This window comes from Lygodium microphyllum, chromosome 25 (genome assembly GCF_053477565.2).
Source record: "Lygodium microphyllum isolate KBCC chromosome 25, Lygodium_microphyllum_v1.1.10, whole genome shotgun sequence".
In the NCBI taxonomy this organism is placed as follows: domain Eukaryota; kingdom Viridiplantae; phylum Streptophyta; class Polypodiopsida; order Schizaeales; family Lygodiaceae; genus Lygodium; species Lygodium microphyllum.
This window is the reverse complement of record NC_141159.1, coordinates 33462012-33478155: the sequence shown is the minus strand read 5'-3', so window position 1 is coordinate 33478155 and position 16144 is coordinate 33462012. Positions and strand designations below refer to the sequence as shown.

Sequence of the window (16144 nt, the reverse complement as noted above, 5' to 3'; positions counted from 1 at the left end):
ATGGATAATAAACATTAAATTATGAAACTAAAGTATTTTTTTGCTTTGCTTTTTCCTTTAGACGGAACATTATAATATGCTTTTACTTAATTACGTAGCCTCTATTTTCTAATATCAATCAATATTTTGTGCGGTTATGAGATGGCTGTTTTCCATAAACCATAAAGATATAGGCACTTTATATCTCATTTTTGGTGCCATGGCTGGAATAATGGGTACATGCCTTTTAGTATTAATCCGTATGGAACTAGCATAATCCGGCCATTAAATCCTTGGTGGAAATCATTAACTTTATAATGTGCTAATAATCGCTCATGCCTTTTTAACGATATCCCTTTCAGTTACGCTGGAGATTATAGGTGGATTTGGCAATTGGTTTGTTCTGATTCCTATAGGTGCACTCAATATGGCATTTTCGTGATTAAATAATATTTCATTTTGGTTGTTGTCTTCTTCGCTGTTGCTTTTATTAAGTTCAGCTTTAATAGAGGTAGGTAGTGGCACTAGGTGGATGGTTTATCCCCCTTTAAGTAGTATAACAAGTCATTCTGGAGGAGCTATTGAGTTAGCCATTTTTAGTCTTCACCTATCGGGTGTTTCCTCTATTTTGGGCTCTATTAACTTCATAACTACTATATTGAACATGTGCAGACCTGGAATGACCATACATAGATTACCTTCATTTTTTTGGTCTGTTCTAATGATAGCATTTCTACTTTTATTATCTTTACATATATTAGCAAGTACGATTACTATGTTATTAACTGATTGGAACTTTAATACTAGCTTTTTTTATCCTATCGAAGGGGGAGATCCTATTTTATATTAGTATTTGTTTTGGTTTTTTGGTCATTTAGAGGTTTATATTTTGATATTGTCGAGATTTGGTATTATTAGTTACGTTGTTTCTACTTTTGCTAGAAAACCTGTCTTTTGCTATTTAGGCATGGTATATGTTATGTTAGTATTAGAGTTTTTGGATTTATTGTTTGGGTTCATTGTATGTTTATCGTAGGGTTAGATGTAATATTTCTGTTGAAAAATATTACTAGTCCGACTTTTCACACCCCGCGTGAAACTCATGCAAAGGTCAATTCCAGCATTGGAGTTACCGACAGTGCAATCTATAAACCATATGCAAGGAATCATGACCTCCCCATTGGCAAATCCGGACCCAGGTTCAAAACCCGCATAACCATAGGTGAACTCCCTCTTGGGAGGAGGTCAAAAGGATAATGATGGGATTATTGCAAATTTTTTTATTTACCTTCCCCCAGTCGAAGCGTGGGCTGAGGGATGGGGATAGGCTAATATGGGCAACTAAGGAGCTGCAAGGGAGGATACCATGCAAGGGGCCATGTGGGGGGGAGCCCTCTTCCCCCTTATCGTATAAAAACCCCCCTTTGGGGGGGAGTAAGGGAGGCGTGAGAGAAGGGAGAGGCTGACAGATTGTAGAGACCATTGTGTGAAGAGGGAGGCTGAAGAGACGTCGAGTCTACGAGAGTAGAGCAGTTGCGCTAGCTGCCACCGAATTGAAACGCCATGCTGCGCCGTGGAGGAGAGGGAAACTCCAGTCTAGAACGCCGCCGCCTGCTGTCGTGGAGCACGGCCGCCATCAAAGCTCCCTAGTCCTCTATCTACATGCCACGTAGCTCCCTGAAGCTTCTTAGAAGCTTCTCTAGGAAGCTTCTAAGGGGGCTTCCTAAAGCCCCCCTTCCCTGGATTTCCATAAAGCCATTCTACCCCGGTTGTAAAGCCCCCTTCTCGTGGAGTCCCCATAAAGCACATTTTACCAAGATTTTAAGTCCCCTTCCTATTGGATCCACCCACAAGCCCATTTTTCTAGTCAGTTTAAAGGCCCTTCCTATTGAACCCTCCGAAAGCCCAAAATTTTTCCCCTCTTAAGCTTCGAAGAGGAAGCCTATAAGGCCTTCCCATTAGTTCCCTAATACGCCTTTCCGGGACTTTGAAGGAGAGAGAGCTACAAATCCCTTCCCACTCGATTTTCCCCATAAGCCCATTGGAGAGGGTTTCCCTAAACTCTCGGTATTTCTAAAGAAAATAAGTATAAAGCCTTTTTTGGGATTTAGAGTTCCTTTTTTCCGCAAGGCTTTCACAAGAACCCTCTCACGAATCCCTCTTTCCCGAAAGAAAGAAGACCCAAGCTCCGAACCCTAAGGCCTTCCAAAGACAAATTCTGCAAGTCAAGGAGCCGTACCTCAAAGGGATTCGCACATACAAGGGAGATGGCCAAGATCATAAGACTGCGGACAAGGCAAGAAGTTCGAATCCACGAAGGCAAACTGGAGGTCGAATTCACGATGGCCCCTAAAAACGCACAAGGCGCAACCGTAGGAGGATCATCTCCTAATATTCATGTGGATATTTCACCGAACCCACAAGTCCAGGTTTTCTTCCTATTTTTGATTTACGTCGAAGTATTGCAATTATGCATGGTTAATTTATGGAACTAGGATGCACTTTTGCGATTGAAATACTTTGGCTATTTTAAACGAAGTAACACACGATCGAAGATCGGTCATTTGTATTTTTCAATGGAATGAACGAAAGATGTCTATGCATTTTTAGCAAGTTGCTTCTGTGCATTGCAAAGTAACGAATCTAGAACAACTAATGACTATCATTACAAAGTCGAGATTATTGTAGTACACCTTCGATTATGCATGGAAAGATTAAATCTCATGTTGCATTATTAGACAAATCTTTCTTCATAATGATTCATTAAGAAAGTTGCTAACAACTGTAGGAAATTGCAAGGCATGGAAATGATTCTAGGGTTGCATGAAGTAGGTTAACTCTAGTCAATTGGCATAAATCTCATTCAACTACATAGTAGTTAGGAAACGTTGCGTAATGCTCAATCAGTGTACGAATATTTCATTCAGAAATGAAGTTAGGGAAAGGCTACATGGTTTGTTTAACATAAAACCTTAAAAGCTTAGTAGTATGAGTCGCGAATGCATGTCCTAATAGGACCAATGGAAGTTATGTAAATTTTAATATGTGCTTGGTCTTAACAAGAAAAGTTAGGGATTGCGAATCTAGAGGAAATGAATCACATGCTTACATGAATTATGACGTAATGCAACTAGTTTTTCCCCTCTTTAATCAAGACAATATCTTTAGGAATAGTTCGTCCTTGTCATAAGATAAGTAAATTGGTTTACCCAAAAAAAATTAAACTACAAAGGATTCATTTAGGATGGTTAAATCGATACAACTCACTCCAAGTGCTAACTAGGGTTTAGCACGTTAAGGACTTGACCTAGTCGCACTTATTGCCAAGTCGAAACTCTCATACCCTAAAGTGCTTTCCACATTCACGGAATGTAGGGACAATTGGACATACTTGCAAGAAACGAATTAGGGTTTCTACCCTAAAGATCACTCATTAAAAAGATGAAACTCGGATTGAGTTGGAACCCCTAGAACCGACGATGTCAGTGTAGTGCAATCGGGAATGGATTGGATATGAAGACACCCTAAACCATGTTCTTATCTAATCATGATTCCGTGATTAGAAGACGCCGGTCGATGGGTCAAATAGTCCCATGGATTAGATGCGACACTTGTGCAACAAGCTGCAACGTCGCATGATCTTGTGGTTTGATCACAAGAGAATGGGCGATTCCCCAGAAAGGATTGGCACATTCTTGTACAAGTTTAACTTGCAAGAGGATGAGTAGTCATCCTGTTATATCACCTTTCTTGGGAAAATTTATCAAGATAAGAAAATTAGATATTTGCTTGGAAGCAAAGGACCAATCAATAATTTGGAGCAACATATTCGCCATGATTTACTGTTAATAGAACTTAAGGTATTGGTTAAGTCGGGTTAATAGGGTACGCCCCTAACCCAAGGACATAAGGGTTAACAAACAAACCCTTGGGATCTTACCGAGTCGCAATTGATCCCGGATCGAATGCTGGATACATTCGGAGAGAAGGATTCACTCCTTAGCAGTTGGCCAATTAACGACCACTGGAAATGATCGTGCTTATAACAATTCAGAGAGCATTGTTTGCTTTGTTTGCTCAATGAACTAAAGGATGAAAAGATATGTAATGCTTGAGGTTGAAGGCATGAAGGGAGAGGCAGCCTCAGTTTCCCCCGACTGTCTACCTGACCCTAACCAAGGGGGTTGTTAGCCATGCTAGGAAGGTGGACTGAACCTGCCGCGTGAGGTCTCTCCGTTGAGCGCTACTTGGAGCAGGAGGACGCTTGGGTGCCAGGGGGGCTTTGGCTATAGATCCCTCGCCTTTTGGGCCCTGCACAAGAGGCCAACATGACTTAGGATTGGATCTTGAGGCCCGCATACTAGTCTACGGGCAGAATCTTGGATTAGTAATCCCTGTGGATTGCTGGATAGCCCTCGGGCAAATTATGGATAAGCCTACGGGCTGGACCTTATGAATGTATTCCAAAGATAAATATGATAACCTATTGAAAAGGAACTTCTTTGACACTGTTTTTCTATGTCAAGTGCTAAGATTATGTGAAGGAACCAGTATTTAACGGGCTAATTAAGGAAGCTGTTTGATGCATGTCCAACTAAATGTGGTAGTTAATTAGAAAACTAAAACAACTTGAGGAAAGTGCAGTGGATGTGGCCATGGGTCCGTCCTACGGATGGGTGGTCCTGGTTGGCCGAGAACTTTTCTCAATCATAATGGACAACAAGGAGATCTTCTCAAAGGAAACGAATAGCAAGGGTGCTGACCTAGAGTCTAGGTTATAATAATCCCAATTTATATTGTTTTAGGGAAACGGAATGGAACTATGCCTTATGGCAGAGAGGTCGAGCCTTGCATCCCTCTCGTTTCCCATTCTCATTGAACCAAGTGCAGTGTGAATCTGCTTTGGCCCTGTCATTTCTACGTAAAGTAGTTCGCTCGGGTTTTGGCACTAGTTGCCATTTAAGAAATGACCATTAGGGGAAACCCTGATTCAGGTCGGTCCTAAGTGGAAACGGCCAGAATACTTCCGCTACGTGGTAGATGCAGAAAGTCCTAGATTGCAAACCCTCTAACATTCCATGGAAGTGCCGGGCGGAGCTTTCTAGACCTCCTTTCCGATGGAGTACTAAGACGTGTCCTGAAGGGAATAGGTGGACACATTACAGTTGGTATCAGAGCAAACCAACGAAGGATTTGTTTTTTAAATCTTAATAAGAAGAAGTAAAGAAAATGTTGCTGTTAAGAATATTTCCTTACTTTTGATGCTGTCTTGCAGAATTATGAAGCATGGAATAGGTTCTTAGTGTTTCGAGTCATGTTTATGACCGCGATGCATTCCCCGAATTATCAACAAAGGATCGATATGATGAACATCCTAGATCGTATTTATAATCCATCACCTTTGCACATGGAACGGAGATGGACGGGTGACTCAGGAATCTACTATATAGCTGCCCACCAATTTGCGTACCTTCGAACCAACCTAAAGAGGATCAAGTGGTTGGAGGACCTGAAGATCGTGAAGCTATTCATTTTTGTGGAGGCTCACGTAAACTCAACTTTATATATCGAAGGTCAGAGGGTTGAGCTGAACTCATATGTATACGAGGAAGTGACCCGCGTAATCCCCGTCGACAGGATCAAGGTATTGGGACGCTATGAGAAGAATGGATTCCAAAGGAAAGGGTACTCTAATCTTCCGATGACTTACCGATTCCTGAAGGTCCATGACCCGAAACCATACTATTATCCAATTCCCATAGCTAAATGTAATACAACACTATTCTCCCTGAACTAAATGTAATAGTTGCTTTGCCATCCCAAGAAATATTGTACTCCAAAAGGGATAGGCCCATATAAATGGAATAAAACTTCTTTTTATCAATGTCTGTCTTATCTATGAGAATTGATAAAAAGTTAACTGGCTAGGTTTCTTGGTTGATGGCTGAATTGGGTATGAAATATAAATCATAACGGTTAGTGAGTTATAACGTTAAGAATCATCTATCTAGGCATAACCCCAGGTACAGACTCCCAATTCACCCCCTACATCAAGTACTACCGTGATCCAAGAGAAGAAGTTTCTTCTCAAGTAGATCAAGCCACCAGAATTTGATGGGAAAGGTAGGACTATCCAAGCGGATGGTGAGATTTGGATTGAGTCCATGGAAGATTACTTTGAAGCAGCCGAACCTGCACCCGCCAACCAGGCTATGCTTGCAAAGCTGAAGCTCACCGGCAAAGCCAGGCTTTGGTGGAAGCAATGGTGCAGAGATCAAGGGATCCCGGAAGGATCCATTACCTGGGAAAAGCTGAAGAAAATTGTGCAAGGAAGATACTTACCACTTGCGTATTGCACACAGAAAATGAATGAGTTCTACGAGATGAAACATCTGGGACTCACTCTTGACGCATACTATTCAAAATTCGTTTCACTTCTGAAGTATGCGCCTTAGATGGACATGACATAGCAAGTGTCAAAATTTTGTGCCGGTTTAAACCCACCACTGAATACCCGCCTCGAATCTATGTGCCCAACAGATCTACAGGACGCACTTATTCGAGTTGCGCCCATAATTTAGGAGGTGCAGGCTAGGCCAAGAAGTAACAAAATTTGGTCTTATAATGACCCAAACAGAGGAGCATGTAGGCCTCAAATGAAGAGAGTTCAAGGTCAAAATCGGGAACAAAGAAAGAAAGCAAGGACTAATAATGTCAACAACTTTGTCCCTATCCATAGCAATGGTCGAAATCTATGTTGTTTCCACTACAACGAGCTCGGTCATTTCAAGAGGCAATGTCCCAAGCTTGGCAGAGGACATCATCAAGCACCTTTCCAAGAAACTAGTAGTAGCCAGGGAGCCGCTAACTGAGGCAGAGGAAGAACCACGTGTGTTGCCAATAGGGAAATGTGCAAAGAAGAAGATCCGACCATGGAAGCAAAGTTTGAAAGGGCAACAGTCCATGCCGCTCTTCACAAGAAAGGCCCAAATCGTGAGTTTTCAATGATTCAAACGCCATCAGACTATCAAGGTAAAGGTTTCAAGACCTTGATTGATTGTGGCAATACACATTCCTTTATCTCACCAGCTTGTGCAAGAAGATTAGGAATAGCCATAGTAGAAGCACCTACCTTTCTTGTGGAATTAGCAAATGGTCGGAAGGTCACTTGTACCAAGCAAACTGCTAAGGTGGAATTCTTTCTGGGAGGAAAGACAACTTCGGTCAAATTCAGAGTCATGAACCTAGGTATGAATGAGTGTTTACTCGGAATGGATTGGCTTAAATCTAAGGATGCCCACATTCATTGTGGAAAGGGCCAAGTTTCCTTTTGAAACTCTGAAGGGGAATTGGTCACAACTCAAGGTGAGGCTGGAAAGCTGAAAATTCAATTGGCCAAAGCATCTCGGATTATAAAGGGAGTTAGAAAGGGACTACTTGTCTACTTAATTAAGCTCAATAAGTTAGATCAGAAGCAAGAGTCTAGTGAAGAACCTTCATGGCTAAAGGAGTACGCGGATGTATTTCCTGAAGAGTTGACAAAACTTTTGCCTCAAAGAGAAGTGGATCATGAGATCAAGCTAGTGCCAGGAGCTGCGCCAATTGCAAAGAGACCTTATAGGATGTCCATCCTAGAAGTAATTGAGCTGAAGGAGCAACCCAAGCAACTAATAGATCAGGGCTACATCCGTCCTAGCAGTTCACCATGGGGAGCTCCAGTATTGTTCTAGAAAAAGAAAGATGGAATGATTCGACTATGTATTGATTACAAAGGGTTGAATTAATCAACTGTTAAGAACAAGTACCCTATTCCTAGAATAAATGAGCTTCTTGATAGTCTTCAGGGTGCGAAGATCTTCTCCAAGATTGATCTCAGGTCCGGTTACTATCAGATAAGGATCAAGGAAGAAGATATCCCAAAGACGGCCTTCAACACAAGTTATGGATGTTAAGTGTTAAAATGACCTATTTTTTGGCTGATTTTTGTTGTTTTTGAGAGCTGAATGGTTGATTTTATGAGATGATTGATTAGTTTGGAAGTTTTTCGAGAGTGTTTTGGATAGGTTGGAATGGTTTTATTAAGCTCATGATGTTTATTAGTAGAGATGTGAAGTTCTGTTGATGTTCTGATATGTTCTGTTTGGTCCTGATAGCTTCTGTTGAGCTTCTGTTTTGTTCTGTTTTCTCTCTGTATGGAAGGATGGAGTATTGATTGATAGGGTTTAAGATTGTTTGAAAGCTTATTGAGTGTTTTTTGATGGTTTGGAATGGTTTTGGTATGAGTTATGTGGTTCTGATGCTTTCTGTTGACCTTCTATAACTCTCTGTTGAGCTTTTGTGAGTCTCTGTAGACCTTTTGTATGCTTCTGTATGCCTCTGTATGTGTTGTGTTGGATGAGAGTGTAGCTTGGGAAAGTTTTCTAGCCTTGGAAGGAGGTGAATACAAGTGCAAAAGAGCTAAAAGAAGTCAAAGAAGTAGCTGGTGAAGACTCAAGTAAAGACTGGAGTGAAGTGACAGTGGTGAGCTATGAAAAGACACTGTAGTGGCTCTGGTGACTCTTCATATCAGACATATCTCTTGGGAGATGCATCCACGACCTAAGAAGGATTATGGAGGGTTATTATTTAGTGATTGTAGTGAGGATATGATGTACTATTGATGGAGAGAGAGAGAGAGAGTCTCAGAGATAGCCAGTTCTATCAAAATAGTGTGATTGTATATGAGAGATTGAGAGAGAAGACCATGAAGATATTGAAGATGAATACTATGTGATTGATTTCAATTCAAAGATGGTGTATTCCTTTGTGTTCTTTGTTCTATTGATGGATTTTGTGAAGATGTTGGAGAATATGGTTGATTCTATCAAATCCGTGGGAGAAGTCTACTATGATGCTGCGTGAAGAATTGTTGATTTCTTTGTTTTGATGATCAAAAGAATGAAATAAAAGCTTGTTGATGTTACAAGATAGATTTTCTTGCAAGAGAATTCCCTTTTCCTTGGTTTTCCTCTTGGGGCTCCATGTTTTTGGTGCGCAGCCGGGGAAACTTGCCATCAACAAGCACCAGAAGAGGCTAAAAATGAAGGAAATGGCATTGCTAAGAAGAGAAGAATTCAATGGATGTTTGTAAAGTTCCTTCTTCCACTGAAGAGTTGGAATTTCTCATAATCAAAGCCATTTTTCACAAGGAGTTCATCCCACAATGGCGGAAACACATCGCCATCATGATGCATGCTCTATGTGGTGGACAGTTTCCTCTTCCTGTTGAAGCAGCAGAAACTTGCATCTTGGTGGCAAACTGTTTGGGAACGAACTGAAGAGCAGAAACAGAGAGAATGACTATCCATGGAAGATTTGGCATTCATTGAGAAGTTTCCAGACATCATCAAGTGGGAGATTGTGAAGAAGCTTCAGGAGTCTTGGTCTGTGGAGGTTCACAAAAATAAGAAGGAAAAGAGTTGGAATTTGTTCGTGGATGCTCAACAGCAAGATACATGGGATGCTTGGTGCACTGATAATCTTCTATTTGTTCAATTAGCAACCCACTGGAAGTTGGTAGACAGAGTGTTCTTTACAACATACACTGTTGAAACCATCAGAAGCTGGCATTATTATGATGATGGCACCACCACAATGCTTAGACATATGCATTTTGACACCTTCAGAACCGAATACCTTCCTCTATGCAGTGGCATGAAAGCATAATTCAGGGACGTTGAAAAGGAAGAAGTAGAAGAAATGTTGGCAAGAGAGTCCTCCAGAGACTGAAGCCTTCTGTTATCTCTCTGTGGAGTACTAACAACATAGTGGAGCCAACCCCCTGATGAATGATGCAATAAAGAGGCAAGCGTTAGAACGAGTCCAGAGGTACGTGAGAAGAGAGAAAGCAAAAATCAAAGCCGAGAACGGGCTCGCAGGAGAAGCCACCTTTGACGCCCTTGCGGAACTCTTCACAGAAGTCCCAATGGCACATCAAGCCCTTCCTCCTCCTACTGGAGGTCCACTTCCAAGCCAGATCCGTCCTGGAAATATTGATGATAGGCCAGCGAATGTAGTCCCGTTGCCAATTTTTAAGGGAGAGTACAATGAAGACCCCGATCTTCATGTAGCAGAGTTTATGGTAGCATGTGTGGCTAACAATGCAAGAACCCCTGAGCATTGGTTAGCTTTATTCCCCGCCACTTTCAAGGGCGTGGCGTTTCAGTGGTATGAGAGACAAGCAGCAAGAACTTTTGGCACATGGGACGACCTGAAGTTGGCCTTCCTCACTAAATTTAGGAGTGAAGGTTTTGAAGAGCGGATACGAGAGGAATTTATGAATTTAAGTCAGTCCTCTGGAGAAAGAGTAGAAGCTTATGTCTCATGAATGGAATCCATCCTGAAGAGATGGACTAACCATGATGGTGAAGTTTCAACCAAAGTAACTTCTCATGCGATTTATGTGCTTTCATTTTGATGACTAGCAATTCTTTATGTATGCTCATCTCAAATTATTATCTAGATTTCTTATCAATATGTAGTAATCATAACACTCTGTATAAGACCCATTTACCAAAAAATCCAATCTAGCATGTGTTATGCAGATGCCCTATTGATAGTCTTTCGAAAGACTTTACCGTAATGTATGTCTTGGCAATCATTGCTAAAATCCAAATTGTTCTTGAAAATACAACGGCATAGCAAATACTTATTTAGGCTCTGCGGTCTGTTTCTGATGTTTATAACCATTTGTTCAGTAAAGAGAGTTTGCTTTTAAGCATCCTAATGGCCCTACTTTTGATTCAGCTTCCTCCTCAACATCTTTTGATTTAGCAAAAGGAGGATTATGTTGAACGTGTTCATCAATAGTGCAATCAAAAGGGTGTTGAACCTTCTATTCATCTCCTTTTGAATCAAAAGTCTCGATTTTAGGTTAAGAGTTCGAATCTCTTTTGGTTTGGCTGTTGCAATAACGTCATATGAAATGGCACTTTATCCTTGCTTTCCACCAGGTTAGGCTCTTCTTCTTTACCTATTGATAGCTTTCGCCATTTCAAATAGTTTAGGCTTTTGGAAACTGCTTTTGATTCAGCTCCATCTTTTTTTTAGCGTTGAAACCTTTGTTTATCCCTCGGCCTTTTAGTCCATTTATTAGCTTTTTCTAGTGCAGAAAACTTGTAATTCCTCACTATTTGGCATAATTGTATTGTTTCATCCTGAATATGAAGTTAGTTGCAATAGGTTGCTAGAGGCTCTTTGGTTTGGGAGCTACCTAGCAACCTATATGTAGTTTGTAGCCTAAAGGATTGATAGCAACTGCGCTTTTAGAGACATGAATAATAACGTCATATGCAAAGGCATTTTATCAAGATGTCGTTAAAACAAAGAACCGTTTCCGTTTTGCAAAAAAAGTTCCTTTTGCTTAGTTTTACTTTTCAAGTTTCCAAGATATTCTAAGGCAATCAAGATAATGGCATATAGTCTAGTCACTAGATTACAATATGCTAAAGCAGTTGTGTTACTAAGAATGGTGGCCAGTGAGCCATTAAAGGCAGAGTTTTGAGGGCTTTTAGATTTTCTTATGGAAAAAAACATTCATTCCCTTATATCCTTTCTTTTCTTTAGCCAATGGTGAGATAGTAAGTGAAATTATTTTTGAATCTTTGGTAAGAAGATTGAACATTATAAGAATCTTGAAGGTTGGGTGTTCAAAACAAGCCAAAATCTCAAAGTTTATTTTAATGAGCCCAATAAAGTAAAGCAACAAGACAATAATCTAATGACATAAAATAGTTACAAGTAAACAAAAACTTTTAACTTCTATAGATATGAAGAGGGCAAAAACCATAACCTCATATGATTTTTCTCGAAGTTCCAGAAAATGCCCTAACCGGATCAATTTACCCATTTCATGCAATTTGATTGGTTACATGTCTTTTATAGCACCTTTTATGTTATGACATATAGAAAGGGATTGTCTAGAATCGGATGGATCCTTAAACTATGAAAAGGACTTTCACATGATGGCGTAGGATAAGGTGAATCCTCTATCTAAGAAGAAGGGGATGTGGTTCTTAGAGAATGTTTTCATCTCAGTGTTTTCTTTTTATACTCTAGTGTTTCCAGAGCTTTTTAGTGGTTTCATAGAATGATCAAAGCCTTACAGACGATGAAATTACTAAAAATAAATATTTCTCACACATGTTCTTTAGGAGACATGGGTTTCTCACAAGTGCTTAAAGGATAGGCTACTGATATTTTCTTTCCCTTGAAATGAAATTCTTTTACTTCCATAGCTCTTTCCCTCTTACTCCATCCTGTCACATCATCATCGTTGCTACACCTTTTGTAATGTTACATGGGTAGCAAAGCATAGAAATAAAATAACCGACGATATGTTTAGATAAACTAGTGGATATGGAGAGCGGATACACTGTCTCCAAGTTAGAAATGATCATTTCGTATGAAACAATATAATCTCAGACTAGGCTATGAAAGCTAGAGAAGTGTGCTTGGTCCAAATCCAAGCACCCGGCCCAGACACTATATAAACAAAAAAGGTTCTCTGCCACATTGCTTAAGGGGTACGAGAGGATTGGTTTTTAAAAAACTACTTTTCTTTTATTTATTAGAATGGCATAAAAAATAAATAGTTGTTTTAATGCATGCACTAAATATGGGCATGTCCTATGACGTTCTAAACCTAGTTCACGTACCTCTAAAAGACAAACAATCAACATCAAAATACCAAACTTTCATGTCGACGTGCATTGGGCTAGCTTTGAAATTCCTCATTTCACAAAGGTTTACTTTCTTGTTTCCACATTAAATCAACTACCAAATATCCCTAATGCTTAATGGCACAAGTAAAAAACAAACAAAAAAGCCCCTAGACTTGAAATCATTGGTTTTGCATCGAATAGACATATAGATTAATAAGTAAGTAAACCAAAGTAATTAAGGATTTTGAGGGCCAAAACTAAGAATAGACATCGATGTGTATTGTGTGTGCATCGAAGAGGACTTGAACCTCTAACCACCTGGTTCGAAGCCATGCACTCTATCCAATTGAGCCATCAATGCTAAAAAGATGTAGCTTGACATGGCTTTTTCCATATGAACATTCATAAAAAATCCAGTGTATTTAACCATATCTTATTTTTTAATGACGGTATCATTATTGAACATAATAATTCCTATCTTCTCATTCTTAGAATTTGAAGCCATTCCTTTGGAAAGTAACCTCATAAAGTTCACTATGTGATTGATATAGAGGAAATGGATTAAATTTTTCTCGCCATGTTAGTTCATATTTATTTGAAAGAAAGTAAGTTTTAACGGAATAAGCTAAGTAAATGGAGTGCTAAAGCCAAATATATATCCATAGCTATGTAGAGACACGGAGAAAAATAGATAGGTATAATTGAAAGATGAAAAACTACGCAAATGAGTTAACATTTATATAGTTTTAAATCATAGAATCAAGTTTCAAAATGAGCCCAAGCAATGCTTCGTTTTATGGGATTTTGTTATTTGATTTAATTGGAAAAAATGGATAAGAAACGAATAGACAAGTAAGGTATTAATTGCAATTCTTTTGAAAGAGCAATCATCAAATCAGCCATCTTCTTTCACAAAGAAAAGGGATCCAAGATTGGAAGAGCTTTTGGAGAAATACAAGATTTATTTCAGCCACCATCATCTTTACCTCCAAAAGCAGGAGGTTGACCATCCTATTGATTTATTGCCCAATACAAAGCCCATCAACAAACCTCCCTATCACTTGTCCAAGTTTAAAAGGAAAGAAATGGAATGACAAGTCAAAGAATTGCTGCGAATGGGTTTAATCCAGCAAAGTCAAACACCATTTGCCTCTCCCATGCTCTTAGTCAAGAAGAAGGATAGATCATTTTACATGTGTATTGATTATCGAGATTTAAATAAGTCAATGGTCAAGAATAAGTATCATATTCCCCAAATTGATGATCTTTTGGATGAGCTTAAAGATACAAAGGTCTTCACCAAAATAGATCTTCGATCAAGTTATCATCAAATTCGAATGAAGGAAGGAGATGAGTTCAAAATAGCTTTTAGGACTGAAGGTGTGGCAAACTTTAAGTGCAAGCAAAGACGAAATTCCCAATGTCATTGTGCCAAACCAAGTTATTCATGACTCATAAATATACTATTATTTTCATATTGCCACATAAAATAATAAGATTTTTGCCAAAATTTTATATAAAATATTAGCTTTTGCATTAAATGGTACAATAACTACTTCTTAGATTACATGGACAACATCCATATAAAAATTAAGTACATAAAATATTAGCTTCCATATTTATACTTACATGAAATGATAGTTTCATCTAGAGAGCGTATGAATACACACATAAATGGTTAACTACTACCCATGATTTGTAGTTAGATTAATCGAGATTATAATTTGTAGAATCATGATGGAAATAGTTGTAGGAGATACCAACTAAAGGAAATTCGCTTATGTTGGGTAAGTTATCCCTACACAGAAAATTCATATCTTGCTTAACAAAGTTGAAAGAATTGACTCATCACGTATTTATGAGGAGGAGTATGCTCATTAGTAAGGTTACCTTAGGTTAAGGATCTACCTTGGCTATGTGAAGCTATGAGTTGCACAAGGGTGTGATTGTCATTACATCATTATATGTTTGAAAGGATTGTTTGTGTTTGCTAGACTCTAGATCTCTGATTAAAAACATTGATAAACAAGATAAGAAAAAATGTTGCACTAAGCTATTCCCAAGCTAGCTGCGAGACCCTACTCCAAGGGAGTCATGGTTATCACTTCGAGAGGCTTAGACTGGCTCTATAGGTGGAAAGGTCTATCTGTAGGGATAGTCTTGAGCAGTAGGAAATGTGGATGCCAAGGGGGCTTTGGCCGTAAATTCTGCATTACTCCTGGAATTTGATGAGCCCCTTCGTGACCCAAAATGGAATCTTGGAACCCTAATACTAGTTACAAGGGAGGAATCTTGGTGGGCAGGATACCCTCATGGATTCTATATATCTTTCGCATGATCGAAAAGATGGAAATTGTAATAAACTTCGAATATAATATAGGAATTTGTTTTTATTCAAGGTTTGTTTGAATTGTATGCATGTCTGTGAGATAAATTACGTGAAGGAACATGTGATTTAACAGACTAATTAAGGAAGCTCTAGATGTATATGTTTCAATAAATGTACTATAGGTAATTAAAAAACTAAAGATAATATCGTCATCAAAGGAAAGTGGGTGTATGTGACCCCAAACGGGTCTGTCCAATGGTAGGGTGGCCCTGTTTAGTTGGTAACTTTTCTAAATCAGCGATAGAAATAGGAAGATGATAAATTGACCAAATATTTGCTAGGTAGAATCGACTTGTATTGTTTTAGGGGGTTGGAATGGGATTTCGCCTTATGAGGGCAGGAGGGTTGATGTACTGCACTCCCCTTCATCTCCCATTCTCTTTGAACCAAGTGCAATGGCAAGTCTGCTTCAGTTCAAGTAATCTTGTAGGAAGTGGGAACTCAAAATTACTAACATTAGCTGGCTGTTAGGAGACCTTTGATTTTAGGAACTCAAAAATTCAGGTCGCTCCTAGTGGTTTTGGCCAAAACTCTCGCATTGGAATGTAGACTCAGTGGGGCCAAAGTGACAAACCCTGTGATACTCCAAGGGAGTGCCATCATTTGGAAAACTTACTGATGGACTACAAAAAGGTACTCCTTGGATTGAGCCTGGAAAACACCTCGTAGTTGGTATCAGAGCACACGTTAGTATAGAATACGACATAAGTTTTGAAAAATAAAATAAAATTTCTTGGATTGTAAATAAAACCTAGGATATGTTTTCTTCTCTTTGTTAATGTATGTTTTTGAATTATGGCAAAGTAATGAATCTTGGAAATGATTCTTGATCTTCTGAGTAATGTTTATGTTAGCTATGCATTCATCCAGTCTTGCTTGGAGGAATCAGATGATGCGGATATTAGATCAGTTGTACAACCCATCGCCTCTATATCTTGAAAGTCAATGGATGATTAATAGAGGATATTGAAATATCGATACAAGTCATCTAGCTTATCTTCAGAATAATCTAAAAGGGTGAAATGGATGGAACATCTTAAAGTTATCAAGATATATCTATTTTGCAAAGCTAGTG

General features: G+C 39.1%; 1 non-coding gene across 1 annotated transcript; it reads right to left on the bottom strand.

Annotated features, from left to right (window-relative positions):
* Window positions 1–12967: 12967 nt before the first annotated feature.
* TRNAR-UCG (transfer RNA arginine (anticodon UCG)) lies at window positions 12968–13041 on the bottom strand. Its single transcript has one exon. It is a non-coding gene; the product is annotated as a tRNA-Arg (tRNA).
* Window positions 13042–16144: the final 3103 nt, after the last annotated feature.